We start from the raw sequence: 20102 nt of genomic DNA on the forward strand, positions 1-20102 counted from the left end.
GACCTCTCAACAAGATGGCTCATCTCTGAGCTGCTAATACATTTCGAGAGCTCTGTCATACAGCATGATTGCTATAGTTAATGACAATATATGAGCTCTTGAAAAACATGAAGAGGGTTATGTGCTTTCACTATGAAAATAACTATGTAAGGTAAGACATTTGTTAATTATGTAAATTTAACCATTCTACAATGTGTATATATTTTTCAAAGTATCATATTGTACATGATAAAAAATACAATGTTACTTGTCAGTAAAATAAATAAAAATCATGTTTCAAAAATACATAAATTAACCCTTTTACTTATTGAAATAAGATTCCCAAAGTACTGCTATGCTGTGTCTAGCAGTATGCTCATAAATTCCTGCTAAGTTCAAGTAACTCTTTTCCATTAATCTCCTGAAAGTTAAAAGAAAAAAAACTACCCACAAGTGAACTGAGAAAACAAACAGATGAGCACTGCTTATTTCTACACTTTCTCCATACTAACGAGGCAGTGATCCAAGAACCACATTCCTGCCCGTATAAATCAGCTGCCAACATGAATGTGATTCTTCAGCTATGAGAAAATGTCTTCTGAAGGGTACAGGTTGGTTAATATTGGAAATTCTTATGTACTTTGGGAGATAACACTATTTGCTCTGATAAAGATTAGTACTTTTTTCCTCCTTTTTATCTGGACTTGTCAAGAAGCAGTCATGTCATTTTGCATTTTTCCTTTTTCTCCCTCTTTCCCTGGTCTGCTTTGGGATTAATGCCAGTAACATGTTTTCCTGATACAGTGGTGGGTATGATCCAGTATCGATGTCCCCCAGGTCAAATAAAATCTTGAAATAGGAAAAGTTCTCATTTATGAAAAATAAAGAAAAGCTATGGAGCAGCTATAAAATAAGAGTATCTTATTCACACCAATGCAAGTGTGCAGTTTTATGACTTTCAACTCTCACTGTAAATAAATTTTCTCAGATTAGTGTTCACACTTCAGATGGGAAAAAATGGGTAGATAGAAAAGGGAGAGAGAAAAGGCAAGTAAGCATGCAGGAAGGAAAGAAAGGAGGAAGAAAGGATGGAGGGAAGAAAGGAAAGGGAGGGATGAAATAATATCCAAATTGGGATTCAAAAGGTATTTGGGGGAGTAGGCCAACTTTGAATGGCAAAAAGAAATTATAGTCAACTCTGGAATTTTCAGCTATTTATTGATTACCTTTTGGAGATAATCACTGGCAGGTAAAAATTTACTCTCTACTAAAAGCTCCTATTCTATAAGCCCTATACCTGGAATAAAGATGACTTTCAGTTAATATTTAATAAATAATAAATGAGCAAGCTTGTAAATTTATTTTTTATGTTAGCAAAACTAAAGCTCACAGGTGTTTACTGGATTTCCCAAAGTCATATAGAAAATCTTGGTTGCCTAAAGTACAGAAGAAGGAAAATTTTAGAAAGACCACCAATTGGGTCCTAAGGAATCTAGATTCTAGTTTCGGGTTTGCTTCATCATTTCAACCTCTTTGGGTCTCTAGATTGCAGAAGGCAGAGACTTATCTATTTTGTTTGTGCTATCAATACCTAGCACATGGTACATCCTGAATGCTCAATAAATATTTAAATATACTTCCCCATCTGTAAAATTTAGTTTCATGTGAAAACTGAGAAGGCTAGCACCAAGGCCTTCTACCTGTTCCTTCTACTTCTGTCTCTGTGAGAGAGGATATCTGTTCCCAGTCCTTATTTCATATCCCACTTTCAACTTCCATTTCTCAAGTTGCATGGGAAGGCAAATACAGGTGGGTGAGGTTCCAACATCCTTTCTCCAATATTATACCATTATCCCTCTGAGTTCTTATTTTCATAAGAAAACCACAAAAATTCAGTCTTAATGGAAAACAGTGAATCAATCAATTACTTCATTGTCTTTTTTGTAAAATGAGTTCCAGAATCACCACAGACCTCCCAATCTCCCAACCTCAGCAGCCAAAGATTCTCAAACTTTCACATTAGCTGATTCCAGCCACTCTTCCCTCAAGGGGTGCTCAAACCCGTGTGATATTCTTTCTCCACATCTTCTGGGGATGCTCCATAACATAAACAGCTCGGGGGAAAAAATCAGCCACAAGGCTCCATGTATTATAGGATAGTGGTTGAGAGAGACTAATCCCCCTTTCTCTAATGAAAGCCCTTCCCCCCCTTCTCATGTCACAGCCCTAGTCAGAAAAAAAAAAAAGCAAGTAAACCCTGAACAAGAGAATCTGTAGAATGGTAATATTGCTCCCCTGCTGGTCAGGAGAGGGAGCAAACTCAGCCACCCAGAAAATCCATGTTTTTCTTCTTTGGGAACTCCCTTCCTGAGAAGGCACAGCCTGCGCAGTGAGTGGCTCATTTTGTGTCTATGGCATAGGGTACAGTATCCTAAAGAGGGCCCTTCTCAGGGAGTCAAAAACTCCAAATTGACCTCTGATGCAGGAATGACTTTGGAAAAGTCACTTTCCTCTTTGAACTTTGGAGTCTTCTAATTTTAAAACTTTAAACTCATAATCCTATCACATAATGACAGTCACCATTAACGTTTTTATTAATTCATTTTGGTGAGACTGGTTGGGATTTTAGCATCACTGGCTGAATGTCTCCAATAAGAATTGCCCCTTTGATGTCTTGCTGAGTCCCCACTTGTGCCAACAATGCTGCACATAAACTAAGAAGCTTGGGAACCCTCTTGGATAACTAACTCCCTGTAGGTTGTGACCCAAGCTCTTAAATGTCTTTGATGATAATGAGCTATCTGAGGCTGGTTATGATTATTAGAAAAGTCATTTAAAGACCAATCTGCATAATTAGAACAATGATTAAGCTGGGTGCCTGCACTTGGTGCTTTTTATTTTTAAAGTACTTCTATAAACATTAAAGACAGTTTTTCACATTTCTCTGAGATTTCCAAAATGTTTTTTGCTTAAATTTACAGAAGGAAAGGAATAAATTTCAGTATTTTAGATTAATATTTCTCAAAGTATGCAGGAGAAGTCCCCAGAAAAAGAGTTCTGTGACCAAAGGTGTTTGAGAAAAGCTATATACTTTCTCTATTCCCTTAAAGGTTTAAAATTATAAAGGTTCTGAAAAAAAAAAAGTTCTTTAATTTTCTTAAACTTCTTTGAGTTTAAGATACTTACTTGGCAATGCCAAATCGGTTTGTCCATCAATCAGGCAGAGTAGCCACTGTAGTTCAGTTGAACCTGCAAGCAGCTCTGTGTCTATGGGCATGCCACTTAACCTCTCTAAATTTCTGGCTCCTCTTCTATAACATAAAGTTGAAATTTTTACAAATATTGCAGGACTGCTCAAATGACTAATAAAATAAAACGTGTCAAGTACAAAGACAAGTGATTAGCATATAGCAATTGCTCAAATAAGTAAACATCTAATAAATAGTTTTATTAGTAGGAGTAGATGAGATGAGGAGGAGGAGATGAGGATAGATGTATTTTATGGAAGAGAGAAGGAGCAATAAGGGTAGCATTCTTCTTTACTGAGAAAGCACGTTGTACATGGCACAGTCCGTGGTTGTTCCTCCAATTACCTTTCTATTTATAGTAACATCCTGTGCCTGGACACAGACACCCATTTTTGGCATGGATGCAATTTAGAATCAAGAAGCTTTCTCAATACAGAATATCTAAAAATAAGGGTTTTTTTAAGTTATAGGTGGACACAATACCTTTCTTTTATTATTTATTTATTTTTATGTGGTGCTGAGGATCAAACCCAGTGCCTCACACATGCTAGGCAAGCGCCCTACTGATGAGCTACAACCACAGCCCAGCTAAAAAAATTTTTAATAAAATATCAAGTCTGTATTTTTAAGTATGTGACTGAACTAGTGGGGAAGAAGGAAATAATGAGAACACATAAATCCAGTGAAGCAAACCCCTGGAGGTTATCAACAAGGTTAGAGTAGCTGACAGCCTGAGTGTAATGGCCCAAGCTCAAGGGACAAAAGACAAATCCTGAGATGAATACAGTGTGAAAGGTTGTATCATAGACCACTGAATTAATTTAGGAACTCCCAAAAGGCAATGGAGTCAGTGAACAAAGAAGGGGGAAAATTTCCACCAAAGAGTAGGTGGGAGAGACAGTTGACTCCCTCAGCCCTAGCTATCCATGGAACAGAAGTTTAAAAAAATTTTCCAATAATTCTTAACTCATCTCAAAGTCAACTTCACAAAGGTCTGAGTTAGAACGTATCCTACCTATTCAGGCTAACAAAAACCTAGCTGAAAAACTAGGCTCAAGTCACTTCGGGCTTGATGGTGCCATGAAACACCTGACAGAAGTGAAAGCCAATTTTTTTCTTGGGGAATAAACTTAAAGACAGGCCTTGAAAATAAGCCATTATAAGGGGCTGGGGCTGGGGCTGGGGCTGGGGCTCAGTGGTAGAGCACTTGCCTAGCATGTGTGAGGCACTGGGTTCCATTCCCAGCACTGCACATAAATAAACGAATAAAATAAAGGTCCATCAACATCTAAAACAAATTCAATAAAAGCACCAAAACAGAAGAATTATTTAAGGTTCTTCTTTAGCCCAGTAGAGTAACTAAAGGTTAAAACAATCTATGGAATCAATGCATTTCAATCAATGTTGTCCTAAAGGAGGACAACATTTCCAACATATAAAAATGATTAATGTCCAAAAAATTTAAAATGTTCTGATTTGAATATTACACAATGTATACATGTTTTAAATTATTATAACATACCCCAGAAAGTATAACAAGAAAAAAAACATACTTGTAATCAAGTCTTACAAGCTGGCACACCGTCGCCTGGCCCTGCTAGAAACCTTGCTTCCTTGTGCCTCCCAGACTTCTCATACATGGAGAAAAAAACGAACATAGAAGGCTGTGATGTCAGAGCCCAACCTCACTCACTCTCCCTTTTGGTCTAATCTGCTTTCCTTTTTAGAATTCTGTTCTGATCCCATGGTAATCAGGGAGTTTCCTGGGATAAATGCAAGACCTACTGTGCACGAGACTATAGTTGAAATAGAGGCAGAAACCAAAAAGACATGATTCCCACTCCACAAGCTCACTGTGTCATGGGAGAGTATCATAAAGGTTACTAAGGGATTTTAAAAATAGAGGAAATGAGCTCTCTCAGAGATGTAACTTCTTGTGGGAAATCAAACTCAGTACTGAACAGACTCCAGATGGACTGGAAGTGTAACTCAGGGGTAAAGGGTTTGCCTGGCATGCATGAAGTCCTAGTTTCATCCCCAGAACCACATATACACACGGCCACTCACATAAAGGACTCCTGTGTTAGACACATTTAAGTTCAAACCTCGTACTTCACCACTCACTGGTTCTGCAATCTTAAGCAAATGATTCATAACTCTATGTCCTCACCTCATAGACTGTTATAAAAATTAAATGAAACTGCGGAAAGCCGCTGCTGTTTGCCGTAGGGCTGCTTCAAGCGGCTTGCGCCACTCTTAGGAAAGACCCCGGCTTCTTTGCCGGGGGCGCCAGGCGGCTCCAAGCGGCTCCACTTAGGGAAAGGCGCTTCTCGCGCTTTCGACCCGACCAGCAGGACAAAAGACACGTACTCTAGAAGTTCATGAAGCAGCTTCCCCTTTATTCAAATAACACCCTCAATATATAAGCAGTCTCACATAAGCAATTGTAACCAGATATGTCCATCCAATCCTGTTAAAGGTCAAGCAGTCACTCCCTCAAGCATACATGTAAGGTATATCTGTCCGCGTGCTAGGCAGCTGAACGGATTATCATACAGCCAATTGTAAATGCTTCCTGTCGTTCTCCATGCATATTCAGAATGCCATTTGCTCTCTGCCAGTTGCCATCTTTGGATGCACGTGGCATAACCCTGGGCCCCGGTTCCGCCTGCCACATGAAACAATGGATGAAAAGTTATTGGTACTTAGTAAGCATTCGATAAATTCTAGAGTTCATAGGGGTACTGTTATCAATCCTATTTGTAATACCATATGAACAAAGACAGCAACAGAAAAGCCTGGGTCTATGTACCAGTCATAGGGAGGGGAAACATTAAGGGGTGTGTGTGTGTGTGTGTAAAGAGATTTATTTTAAGGAATTGACTCACCTGATTATGGAGACTGGCAAGTTCAAAATCTGTAGGAAAGGTCATCAAACTGGAAATCCAGGGAGAGCCAATGTTGCAATTCAAATGTGATGTCCATCTAACAGCAGAAGGTCCCTCTTGCTGAGGAAGCAGGATGAATGTCAAGTCTTGTGTTTTATTTGGGTTTTCAATTGATTGGATTAGACATAACCACATTACATGGTGAGCAATCTACCATACTCAAAGCAGATTAAACATTAATCTTGTTGAAAACCACCCTCACAGAAACATCCCAAATTAATGTTGAATACATCTGGATATCATGGTCCAGCCAAATTGACACATAAATTTAACCATCACAGGCCAATGTTTCAGGGACTACCTGGAAATCAGATTAATCAATAATGTGTCAGTCAGCTTTCCATTACTGAAACAAGTAAACTGAGATAACTTATACAGAAAAAGGTTTATTTTTGGCTCACTGTTTTGGATGTTTATGCCTATGAATAGTTGGTCTTATTATTTTGGGCAGCACCCATACATCTCTGTGGCAGCGTATGGCAGAGGAAGCCTATTTACTTTATTACTGGGAACAAAATACAAAGAGGAAGAGACCAGGGTCCCACTGATCTAAGATAACCCTCTAGATCCCACTTCTTGAAACTTTCCACTACCTTCAATAGGACCAGGCTGAAGACCAAGTCTTTAACACAAGAACCTTATGGGGACATTGAAGATCTATACTAAAGCAGAAGATAAGACTAGAAAATTATTTTAGCAATGAAGGCCAGGATGAGGATTTTGCACCTGACTTTATAAATGGTGAAGAACCAGTAAAGATTTGGTGACATGATCTGGAGTTGTACTTAAGGAAGATGAATTTTAAGTTATTTCCACTTTTACAGAGGTACTTGGTAGTTTCTTCTGATATCCAAAATAAAGACAGTAATGTCTGTGGTCACAGGACCTGGGAAGATAGGGATTTGCCTTCAGGAAACTCTTTTTGACCTCATCCTCAAGGATCGTCTTCCTCCAAAGTGGGCATCATGTGTTTTCTTGAAGCTATACAACTCTTCTTTTCCCTTTTTCTTTTGTTGTTTTTTTTGGCTCACAGAATCACTCCAAAAATAAAAAAGCTTTAAAAAGATCTCAACCTAATGGGTATAGGAGTTATCTAGGAACCGAGGGGTCATACTAAGGCTCAGCAAGATCAGCTTGCTTTTGTGCCACAGTCTACAATTTCTTTGTCCAAGTTTAGGGGTAACCAGGTCATTAACAATGACTTTTCACATTTCTGATTAACTTATGTAAGAGGCACTGTGTTTTTCAAGTTTGTTGACACATGAAGCAAATAAGCTGTTGGAGACGTCTGTTGCAAAACTGGAAACAAAATGGATCTCCAATAGGAGAATCTGGGTTGGGAGGTGGCCCAGAAATCCCTGCTTCCTGTTGAAAGCACATTCAGCTCAGTGGGATGCATTTGTCTGGCTGTGATATGTAAATGATCTCCGTTGTGTATTTATGCTTGAAATTTTCACTGATTCCTGTTATTTCAGACCACATACGCCCACACAACTACAGTTACTTGGAAACCCTTACTGGAATACATCAGGAGTAATTGGGTTGGTATGCCATCTTTTGTTGATAATTGGAAACTTTTGGAGGCAACACAAAAAGCTAACAAATTCCCCTGAACTTAGCCATATGTTTGGAGAATTACGGCAACATTTTTCTGCATAGTTCTAGCTGGAACTTCTTAGGACTTTGTGACTACTGCTTAGGTCAAGTCTTAATGGTCTCCATAATATAATTTAATAAACAGAAGCAAGATCTTTGCCTGATAAATTATTCATAGACCTGGTTCAGACCTCATATTGCTCAAGATGTATTCAAAGGGCCTTTCTTTATTAAACTACAGTTGAGCCGCCAGGCAAAGATAAAGGTTTCTGCTGCAAAGCAAATTAAACACCCCCGTGCAATTTATCATGTGTACTGATTTAAACTGGAGGACTCGATGGGATATTAAATATTTTCCACATCTGATTATAAGAGTGAGAGAGGAAACACAGATGGGGATGAATGTGCTTTGGATGAATTTGGGAAGCCAAGGAGACTTTATTTATTAATATATTACATTTTATTTCCCTAAATACTAGTGAAGGAGACGTTCTCTAAAAAAAAAAAAAAAATCTATCTGATCAGAGATCAGTCAACCAAGATGAGAAGGCACATTGATCTGCAGCATAAGAAAACAAAATCCTAAACAGTAAAGTTATTTTACTAGACAGCAAAGATATTTAAGAATTCCTCCAATATTAGGAATATGTCATCTATAAATTAATGTAAAGAAAATGTGATGTATGAATTATTCAGATAATATGAAGCAGCAACATGGTCAATACGAAATGAAATCAATGAAAGCCTGGAAGTGAAAACTTCAGCTGGGCTTTGAGTGGGAACTAAATTAGGGGAAGGGAATAATGATAGTCTGAGAGCTTAGGACTGAGAGCAAAGAAATGCAGCTTCCAATCTTATTTTGCCATTAACAAGCTATGTGATGTTGGGTAAATCACTCATCCTTCCTAAATTTTCATTTCCTTCCCTGTAAAATAAGGAGGCCAGGGTAAATTATCTGTAATTTCTCTATCCGCACTAAAATGCACTTTCTGCTCTTTTCCACCTTTTCTCATGTTCCTGGTCTTAAATCAGAAGCAATAAATGTTTTTAGGAAAATCAAGAGTGAATTCTTCATAGTCTTTTATATTAAAAGATACCTGTAAATAACTGTCTTCGTTTATTCATTTATTCTTTCATTCATTCAACAAAAACTAATTTTAAAACCTGATGTCTATTGTAATCTAGATACTATACTAACCCATAAAAGGTTTCCCATATCAAGGTAGATTGGAAAAACTGGTTCCTCTTAAGCAGCTTCTCATCTGGAGGTGAACATAGACACCTAAATAGAAGAGCGTTTTGGTAAAAGGTAGAAATAAATGATGGAGGTAAATACAGCACTCTTTAGGAGGAAAGAGAAGGCATATCCCTCATCTGCTGGAATGGAGGAAGGCTTTGTGAAGGAGATACCTGAACTAAAGGAAGAATCGAAGTTAACTAGTTTATGTAGAGAAGATGGCCAAAAGTTTAGAAAAAAGAAAGCAGAAGATATTAGAAACTTCTAGGAGTTGCTAAAATGTAAAGCACTAAAGAAGGGCAGCATAAGAGATAAGCAAGGACCAGAGAGCATGCGAGAGACTCTGGTGTACCTGCTTAACAAGTTTCATTTTATCCCATACACCAGTGCACATCAAAGAAACCTAATGCACCAGAATTTCCTGGGACTCTCGTAAGTAAAATTATGATTTTTGGCTTAATCTAGACCTACTGATTCAAAATCTCTAGAGATGAGGCCCGGGTTCTGTGTTTCAAACTAGTATTCCAGTATTTCAGACACAACCTAAAGTTGGTGATCACTTGTATTCAATGTTTTTACACCCATTATTTAATCTCTAGCACAATCCTATGGGACTAGGAATTGGGCTTCAAAAAGATTTCATTCCCTAGGAGAACTCATGAGAATAAGATGAATATTATGTACTTAAATAACTTCAGATGGGTGGATAGATGACTATATATGAAACAGAGAATAAAAGTGGGACTTTGGTCCCAGAAACATGCTTTGAAAGGGGGATTTAATATCTATAACAAGGCAGTACTTCCAAACTACAGACTGAGGTATAAGATAAATGTAATAAATACTAGCAGTTAAAAACACCTCCTAAGTTTGTTTCTGTTATATAAATTGGGAATAATAAAAACTTTCGAAGGTCTGTAAAGGGTCTACTTGCAAGCTAATAGGTTAACCTTCCACAGTTTCATGGATGCTAGTAGAAAACACAAGATTTCTGGTCTGAGACAAAGGATAGCTCATGATTTCCGGTAAAAGCAGTAGTCAAGAGTATCAGCATTTTTGTGCTAGTGCCCCAAGACCAAACTCTCACAGGGAGAGGCAAAGAGAGCTGCATTCTAAAAGAGAAAACCCTGAGTTTAGGGAACCCAACTCTTCTTCAATGGTCAAAAAACATGTTTGTCCTTTGCTCTGACCGGAGGCACACTCTTTTCCAAGGACGTTTGTCACACAAGCATTTTTAAAAATTTTTTAAATTTGTTCTAATTAGTTGCACATGACAGTAGAATGTATTTATACATTCTGGTAAATCATACATAAATGGAGTATAATTCCTCATTTTTCTGAGTGTGCATATGGAGGATCATATCAGTTCCACAAGCTTTTCTTCAGTTAGTCTGGAACAACAGGGAACCAAGGCTTTCTTTGCAAAATGTATAGAAAAGCAAGAGACCTACAGAGAATTGTTTCCCCATAATATACACCTCACATGGTGATACAATATTTAAATGGAGTAAAGCATGTAAATTATTTAACACTGTTTAGTACGGAGAACTAGCTCAGTGAAGGTAACTACTACTATTACTGTTAAAGCAATTGTCATTTTTTAAAAGAAATTTTACTGTTACTGTTAACCATTATTCAAACCAAAGCTGACTGTGGTTTACCTACTATTTTGCAACTTCTTTGGTTAGGAAGAGTATTGATTCAGAAGCTTGGATTAGGGTGGATATTGTAAGTGGGGGAAAGTGGTCATGGCTAGAGGAAGGGAGTGAAAAGATCAAAGAATCAAAATGCAGTCTGTAAAAATAAAAAAAATAATTAAAAAAAGAATAGTCCATTATAATGGCATTGATAACCTTGTTTCTTACAATACAATATAAATGTCTTGCTTGAAATAAAAATGGTCATTAGAAATACAAACCTTGGAAATTTCAGCAGAGGCCAGTGTGGACAGTCCTCTGAAATCTGTGATGATAGGGAAATAAAATGGGTGACTTGTCACCAAGTTCCTTGGTATTTGAAATTTCAGAGACCTTGACCTCTGCTACTTTGTGCCTTTCTCTCTCTAAACAGAACCTGAAATTTTCTAATACCACAACCGTCTTCCTGGAATGCCTACCCCTCCCTTCTTCACCATCTGTTTTCTGAAGGCAACACTACAGTGGAAAGAACACAAGGAGTTCTGGACTTTTATTCAAACTTTGCAACTTAACAAAACTCTTTTAAAATGTAGAACAGATCAGGTGCAGTGGCACATGCCTAAATCCTAGCTACTTGGGAGGCTAAGACAGGAGGATCACAAATTCCAGGCCAGACAGCACGTGGGGAGACCCTATCTCAAGACAAGGTTTTAAAAAAGGACTTGGAATGTAGCTTGTTCACAGAGTGCTTGCCTAGCATGCACTGGGTCCTGAGTTCAATACCTTGCACTGCAAAATATACATACATAAATACAAAAGATTTAAAGGTCATCATATTTACGTATATACACATATATAACATGCATAAATACATACATAATAGCTTTATGCAAATTGCTATAGTTTGTGTCATCTCCAGAATTCAGGTGTTGTTAATATGATAGTATTAGGAGGTGGGACCTAGGCTCTTAAAGAGGTAATAAAGGATCAGCATTGTTTCAGAAATTTTATGAAATAACGCTGCTTGTCCCCAGGCAGAAATAGATAGATGCTACTAGTTGATATCATTACAGAGTATGTGAAAATGTTCTTAATGAAAAAGCATACAGAAATTTTAAGAGGTGGGTCCTTTAAGAGGTGATCAGATCATGCAGGCTTCTCCTTTCATGCACAGGATTAAAGTCACCATAAAAAGGTTTTTTGCAGTTTGACCAGCATGCCTTGCCCCCTGTATCACTTGAGGACACAGTACTTCTCTAGTGTATGCAGCATCAAGGTGCCATATTGAAAGCAGAAAGCAAACAAATCTGCATGTTCTTTGATCTTGGACTTCACAACCCCCAGCATTGTGAAAATTAATGTTCCTTATAAATTACCCAGTCTCAGGCATTTTATGTAGAAGTGTAAATGGACTAAGACACAAAGTGATGAGTTTTTCTTATTATTGTTTTTACAGTGCTGGAGAAGTCCAGGACCTCACACATGCCAAACCCATACTCCATCATCAAACTATATCCCACTCCCCAAAGTGCAGGGTTTTGACATCAGACTTCAGTTTCTTTGAGGTCCAGCCTCTGATGGCTACTGCCCAGGGGAGGGTTGGGCTGGATTTACCCTTCAAGATCTAAAATAAAGGTTTCTTTGCTAATTTGTCTGCCAGAGCCACTTGTAATTTGTAGTCCTTCTTGAAGGAATTCAACCCTCCTCATCAAAATACCCAATGGTGTTTTCTAGTAACCCAGTACCCTGCAATGGACAAAATTTCAATCTACTCCAGAAGCGCAGGACAACTCTGTGGTGATGGGCTACTTAGAATTTAAGGACAGTATACTATTTTCAGAATATTGTGGACATGAAAGTTATTTCCTAATGGAAATGGTTCTTTTCTTCTGGCTCCCCTTTTTTCATCAGAAGCGTTTGCTACCTATTCCTTTACACAGCAGGGTCTGTGCTTCTGACATACAATGACATTTTAGAATTGTCACTGGGTTGGAGTTTGAGGCCCAGACTTATCATTTTCTCACTCTCTGGAAGTATCTGGAGGGGAGGAATTCAGGCAGCCTAGGTTTGTATCCTAGTTATTTTCTAAATGGTTGATCACATAACCTTCCTGAGCCTCACTTTTCCCCCAGGAATGATAATACCTACCGTGCAGGGTTTGCTATGAGTAATAAATGAGGTTTCATGCCTCTCACAGTACTTACCACACATCAACAGGATTTCAACAAGTGTGACATCCTCACTGGCCTCCTCTGAACTTATAGCACCCAGTGACTCCAACAGGAATAGAGCACTCTTGTGGCTGTGGGGCACCACACATAACTGAGGTGGCTGAAAATAAGAAAATCAACTCTGCAGACTTAGAAGATACAAAGCAATTGAACTTTGCCTCAGCATTGGGAATAAATCAGAGAGTACTACAGGGACTGCCACAGGGACTATGGCAAACTGGGTACAATTTATCTAACACCCTGACCCCTCCAGCCCATTGATGTTCCACATGAGGATAAAGACATATTGACAGATCTGGTGTTTCAAAAGAACCAGAATCTAGATTTTTTTTTTAAATGCAAGCTCAATTTTGTAATCTTAGCTCACTTATACATGTGCACACACGTATATGCACACACACACACATGCACACACACTTCAAACCCAAACAAAATTTCTATGAGCTCACTAGTGAGTAAGATACTGTTCAATGGCATTCACTTAAACCCCAAACTTATATTGCTCCTTAGTTCTTTTTATATTATTGTATGATTTTTCATTGCTCAAATCTCCATCTGAAATTTCATTTTTAAATCTATTTGAATAAAATATTAGCGAGCCAGATGGCATTGTACATAAGAAAGAGCCACAATTGGTAAACTCTCCTTTGTGTTATATCCTTGAAGATCTTTAAATGACTTGCTTCCCTTCAGAAGAACTTGTTGACTTCTTTCAGCTGTGAAATAGGAATATAACAGCTGGATGCCTCTGGGAGGTTGAAAATAAACAGGTTCAGAAGCTCTGAGGACAGCAAATGGGTGTTGTAGGTGGAGAAACAACCCAAAATAAATACAGCTGTTAAGGAAGAAATCCTATTTGCTTTGGCACTTTTAAGGTCTACACTAGGAGAGGAAGACTAGCTAATCCTGAGATTCTCCAAATACTGATGGTGGGGACCCCATTTGAGAGCTGGCCCAGTGCCAGGCACATGTGCCAGTCATTCAGCATATACCTGATGATTAACAAGATCAGCTAGGTATCTCAAACAATGGAACACAATTTGACAAAGTGAAAATGAATTAAAGATCTCTGTAGCTGGTATTAAGTCTTTTCTGTACCTCACACTGAACATTCTTTTAAAAAACTAGCTTTTGTTTGCCATGTGGACACAGTAGAAAACAGACTAGCTTGAGAGACAGAAAACCTGGTCTTACTTTACTAACTAGGTATGTGACCTTGGTAAATTGTGGCAATATTCTGGGCTCCTATTTCCTGAACTATAGAGTGAGACATTAGGGGAGACTGTCTTTAAGAAGAGAGTGAGGAATGAAAAAGGTATGGAATAAGGACCAAAAAGTCCTAATTCACACCCTGGCTCTGACAACTTTTTCAGGGTGAACTTGAATGGGAGGAATATAATCTCTAAGCCTCTGTCTCCACATCTGCCAGATAGGACTAATTAGACTCCCTCCCCATGTTGCAACTGTGAATGAAAGAGTAGAATCTGTGTGAATGACATGGGATTTAAGATCTCAAAGCATCATTTTTTAAAAATAAATACATCATTTTTAATGAGTGATAATAATGCCTCCTTCACAGGATTGCAATGATTGAACTTAAGTGAGATAAGGTAAGGAAAGTGTCAAACAAGGATTGGCTCAAGGTGCAATGATTAGTATTTCTTACTGCTAGTCAAAGCAAAATGATACTGATACAAGAGCTCCATCTCAAACTTTATAATTCTGATTGGCTGGATCCCAAATCAAACTTTTCAAATACTTTGATCTAAACCAAAAGTGTTTTTCTTTTTCTCTGTACAAAGAAAAAAAAAAATCATCACATAACAAAACAAAACAAAAACAGTGATCCAGTTTAAATTGAGAATAAACCTACTTGTTTGCTGAAGCCCATAAGAGAATAAAGTCAAGACACCCAAACATCCTGGCTCACACTCAGCTCCAAATACATTAAGATAAAAAGCAATGGGAAAGTTTCCTTTAGCCAGAAAAGATTGCTTTCCCTTTTTTTCAGAAGGCAGCCCTAGAAACACTTGGGTCTATAGTGATCCAGGAAGCAAAACCAAAAATCTCACAAAGATACTGTTGCAGATTATGTTCTCAGGGCAACATTCCAGACTTCTGTAAAACCCAGATCACAGGAGTAAACTCTTTGTCTAAATGCTTCTCCCGATCTTGCCAACAGCACAGTGTACACTTAAAATAAACTGCATCCAGATGTTAAGAAATGGGTTGAAACCCTCATTGCAAACAAATTAATCATTCATACAGTCATTGATTGACTCATTCAAAACAGTTATGCACGAGGGACTATAAAAGATTCTGTAGCTATAGCTAAGTCCTCATGTCTCAGTAATGATCTAAAATACAAAGATTCTAAAATATATTATTTGAAGGGCTTTGTAATGTCAAAGCTCTAGTGACTAAATATTAATGTACATAAAAAACTATTTAATGTTTCTATTCTTTATACAGATCAATTGGCTAAGAATCTATCCCCTCAAAAGGGAAAGATTAATTATATACATAAGCTTGTTTGTGGAACATTATTTATAGCTGTAACAATATGAATGTCCAATAAATTGAATAATGACATGCAAGGTTGGATTACATGACATCATGGAATATTATGCAAACATTTAAAAGGATATAATTACAAAGATCAGGAAAATGAAAATTGCTTATTCATGTGAGATAAAAATAATACAAAACTATGATATATCCAAGACATTCATACTTGGGTATGATTACAGCTATGAAAAATATTATTATAACTTTGATATGAAATGCCCCTCAAAAGCTCCTGTGTTGATGCAGGAATGTTTGGAGGTAAAATAATTAGGTCGTGAGAGCCATAACCTATTTGGCACATCATAGTTTGAATGGACTGAGTGGGTGGTAGCTAAAGGCAGGTGGGGTATAGCTGGAGGAGGTGGGTTACTGGGGGCTTGCCCTGGAAGTGTGCATCTTCTTGGTGGCCCCTTCAACTCTTCCCTCTCTTTGCTTCCTGACCCCACCATGAACTGAACTGAGCAACTTCCTTCCACCATGCCCTTTCCCATGATGTGCTGCCTCACTTTGGACCCACAGCAATGGAATCAGTCATCTGCGAACTGAACTCCTGATACCATGAGCCAAAATAAATTTTTCCTCCTTTTATGTTATTCTTGTTCAATATTTTGGTAACAGCAACACAAAAGCTGACTAAAACAAATGTCCATTTGTTTCTGAATAAGGTCTGGAAAATAATATAAAACAGTTGTAGTTATATAAGGATAGTTGAATTTGGAGTTTTTTTTTTTCATTTTCTAGACTTTATATAGTATTATTACTTGTGTAAGCAAAGTAAGATGTTGACATACTGTGATTTGATTAATGGGAGAAAAAGTTTCTTATAAATATCTCCTCTAGTACTCTACTAGTCAGTTTTATGATACTCTAACAAAATACCTGAGAAATCAACTTTTATGAAGGAAAAGCTTATTTTGGCTCAAGTTGTGGAGATTTCAGTCCATGTCATTTGGCCCTGTTGCTTTTGTACCTGTAGTGAGGCAGATATCGTGATAGGGAGCACATAGCAGAGAAGGCCTGTTCACCTCATGGCAGCCAATAAATAAAAGAGCAAGAAAAGAGCAGCCAGAATCGCCTTAGCTCCTTATAGGACTGTTCTTCCTCCAAGGAACTAATCTCCCCCACTAGGTCCACCTCCTAAAAGTTTCACCACCTCCAAATATTGCCACAGACTGGTAACCAAGTCTTTGATAATGAACCTTCAGGGGGACCCTTACCCAAACCATAGCAAATACAATATTATTGAGTACAGGTTTATCAATGCTTTGTTTTATTTTGTTTTTTGGGTTTTTGTTTGTTTGTTTTTTTGTTTTGGACCAGGTATTGAACCCAGGGCCTCTTAACCACTGAGCCACATCCCCAGTCCTTTATAAATATTTTATTTAATAATGGGGTTTTGCTGAGTTGCTTAGGGCCTCACTAAGTTACTGAGGCTGGCTTTGAACTTGTGATCCTCCTGCTTCAGCCTCCTGAATTGCTGGGATTACAGGCATGTGCCACCGTACCCAGCTCAAATTTTAATTCTCTTTCTAATCTGCTTTCTTTTTGTATTCTTATTGACATTGCTTTAGTTCAGTTTCTCATCTCACCTGATTCCTACAACAGCCTACTAGCTCACCTGTCTCCATATTCAAACTTTACAATTGTTTCTCCCTTCACCCAAAAGACAGATGTTCTGTCCTGGTTTAAACAATCTACCACTAACATAATAGACATCCATGTGTGTATCACGTCCGTGCTTCAGATTGCCATGATCCCTGACACTGGGATGTGTGTACAAAGCAGAAACAACAGCCTCCTTCTTTATTTTGAAAATTTCCTACTCTGAAAATCTCCTCCTTTTTGTATGCTTAATTCCTGAGTTCATCAATTGAGCCCTGGAAGAGTGTACTGGGTAAGACTTCTATACAAGAATGGCTATGACACTGGTAAAGAATTAGAATACAGTGAGGAGATTCACCATGCAAGACATAACACCAATTAAAAGGCAATATGAATACTACTCTGAGTCCTTGGCTTCCAGTAATGATTGAGTGGCCCCTGTCAGACTAATCCTGTATAAATAACAACTAAAATTCTGGACAATATATGAAAATAACTTCCTAGAAAAACTAGAATGCAACTTAAATCAGGCAGAAACTGGAGAGGGGTCCACAATGAGATAAAAAGTATGGAACTGGACAACCTTTCCATTTTTTATTGAATTTTTGCTTGAGGGCAGGCATCAGTTGTCTAAAACTCAAATAGAAGTTCAGTCTTGGTGAGTTTGAAAACCAAAGAACAGAGTTTGGGTCATTCCTGCAGCTGAAAATTAGAGGGGAAAGTCCAAAAAAAAAGAAGAGAGACAGAAAGGAGAATCCCAAATTTTGCATGTAAACTCTTCTCAAATCCTGACTGGTGCCTGAATTATACATGAGGAGAGCAGTGGTCAGTAGCACTGCTAAAACTTAGGCAGTTAAACAGATTTCCCCTGCAAGGTAGACAAAGGTAGGTATTTGAGTCCAACAAAATAAATTATCTGCAATATCAGGATATTCAGAGGATATAACAAATTTCAGAAACTTTTCAAAATGTCATATACAATATCCAGGATATAATCCAAAATTACTAACATGAAAGAAATAGAATAAATAATTAGGGTAATGTGAGAGCTAGTGGTGTAGCTCAGTGGTAAAATGTATACTTAGGATGCACAAGGCCTTGGGTTCAATCCCAGCACCCCCCACCCCAAAAAAAAGAATTAAAATAATGTGAATAGGAAAATGTGATGCCCACTAAAGAGGAAACGCAATTAATGGAGACTGAATGGCCAGCTATTGGAATTAATAAAAAAAAAAGCTTCATTATAACCATCCCCAAGAACATAGAAGGAAATTATACTCACAGTGAATGAAAAAAGTAGAAAAAAAGCCCTCTGGCAGAGAAATAGTAAATATTTCTAAAAATGGAAATTCTAGAATTAAAATAACAAATCTGAAATTTTAAAATAAGATTTCTCAAGAATAGATAGGATGACAATTAGAATAGAAAACCCAGAAGTAGAACAATGAAAACATGGAAATTTTGCATATCACTCAATATAGTATAACATTAAAGATCAGTAGATAAAGAATAGACTATTCAACAAAGTGTACAGTATAAATGTCTTTTTGAAAAAATAAAACAGATCTTTCCCTCACACCGTGCACAAAATCAAGTCTAGATAAATTAATGACTTAAGTATAAAAGACAACTTTTTCAAATTTGGAGGATAATATAGTAAGAAATCATTGTTACCTTTGAACAGGTAAGGAGATTCTTAAACTAGGAATAAAAATACTAGGCATAAAATCATAAATTCATAAATTTAAACATTTCAAATGTTAAAGCAGTACACAATAGTGGGCCTAGAATATGCTACCTTTTAAAAGAAATAAAACAAGACTGTATTACAGTTTTGTGGGAAAAGAATCAGAGAAAAGATAACTAACTACAAATGAAAATAATTTTGTATATAGAGTAGTTGAGAACAGAGTAGAGAGTAAAAAAAAAAAAGTATCAGGACTTCTCTAAATGATACATAAAGCATGTGAATATTTTAAATATTATTTAAAGTAAAATCAAAATGAATTTAAAAAATCCTAATTCTAAAATTGAATACACACAGAAACAAATGAATCTACTTATAAATCAAATTGATGGAATAGTTAACTACACAAGGTAAATAATTTAAATGACTTTGAAACATAATTTTTTGGATACATCCTTAGAACAATATAATCCAAAATAAAAAATAACAGAAAAGAAATGTAAACTCTATTTAGTAGTTTTGCTTTGAATCAAAAGACTGGTGTCTTAGCTATAAAACTATTTTTTCTGCATTGTAGCTTATAGCAAATGAGTAAATATTGTTTGTGGTTGTGTTTGGGAAGCAGGATTTTCCTGTGGGAGAAGGAAGACATAAAAATGGAATAAGAGTAGATAAGAAATAACCATGTGGCAATGGATTTGAATTATAAGTACTTAATATTATTTTTTATAAAAGAAATTGCCTGTCACTGCCCTCTGAAAAGAATTGGAAGTAATGAGGGACCAGTAGCAATGAGCACAGATATTGGAATCTAATCTATTTTCCACCAACAAGAAACAACTCCTTGGAGAGCTCTATGAAACCAAGTTTAGGACAAGGAAAGTATAACGTAAACCCGAAACATTTCATGGTGCCAGGAAGCAGTACATGCTTAAAGGCTAGTGGATTTATGTTGTGATCGGGGACAAAGCTGCTTTCCAAAGGAAAAGGTATTGGAAACACTAATATGTAAAGGATACAAAAGCAGAACTGTGACATGGGTGGGGGCCCAGATCTCTGGTCATTCCCCCTCTGTCTTATCTCCTATCCCCATTCAGTGAAGCCCTGAGAACAGGAGTTGGAGAACCTTTGGTCCATTGAAAAGAGCATGGAGTTTCTCTGGGTCTCATTTACTTATAGAGCAGAGCCGAAGCTCCCAATTCACCGATTTCACAGTTGTGTTTCTGTTTGTATTCAGTTTTAGAGTTTGGTTTTTTAGAATTCATTTTGATTTTACTTTAAATAAGAGGATAACTGTGAAAATGCTTTGAAAGGTTAAAAAGAATGGTTCACTTTAGCACAATTTATTTACCACATGGGGCCTTTTGGC

Source organism: Sciurus vulgaris, assembly GCF_902686455.1.
Source record: "Sciurus vulgaris genome assembly, chromosome: 4".
NCBI lineage: Eukaryota > Metazoa > Chordata > Mammalia > Rodentia > Sciuridae > Sciurus > Sciurus vulgaris.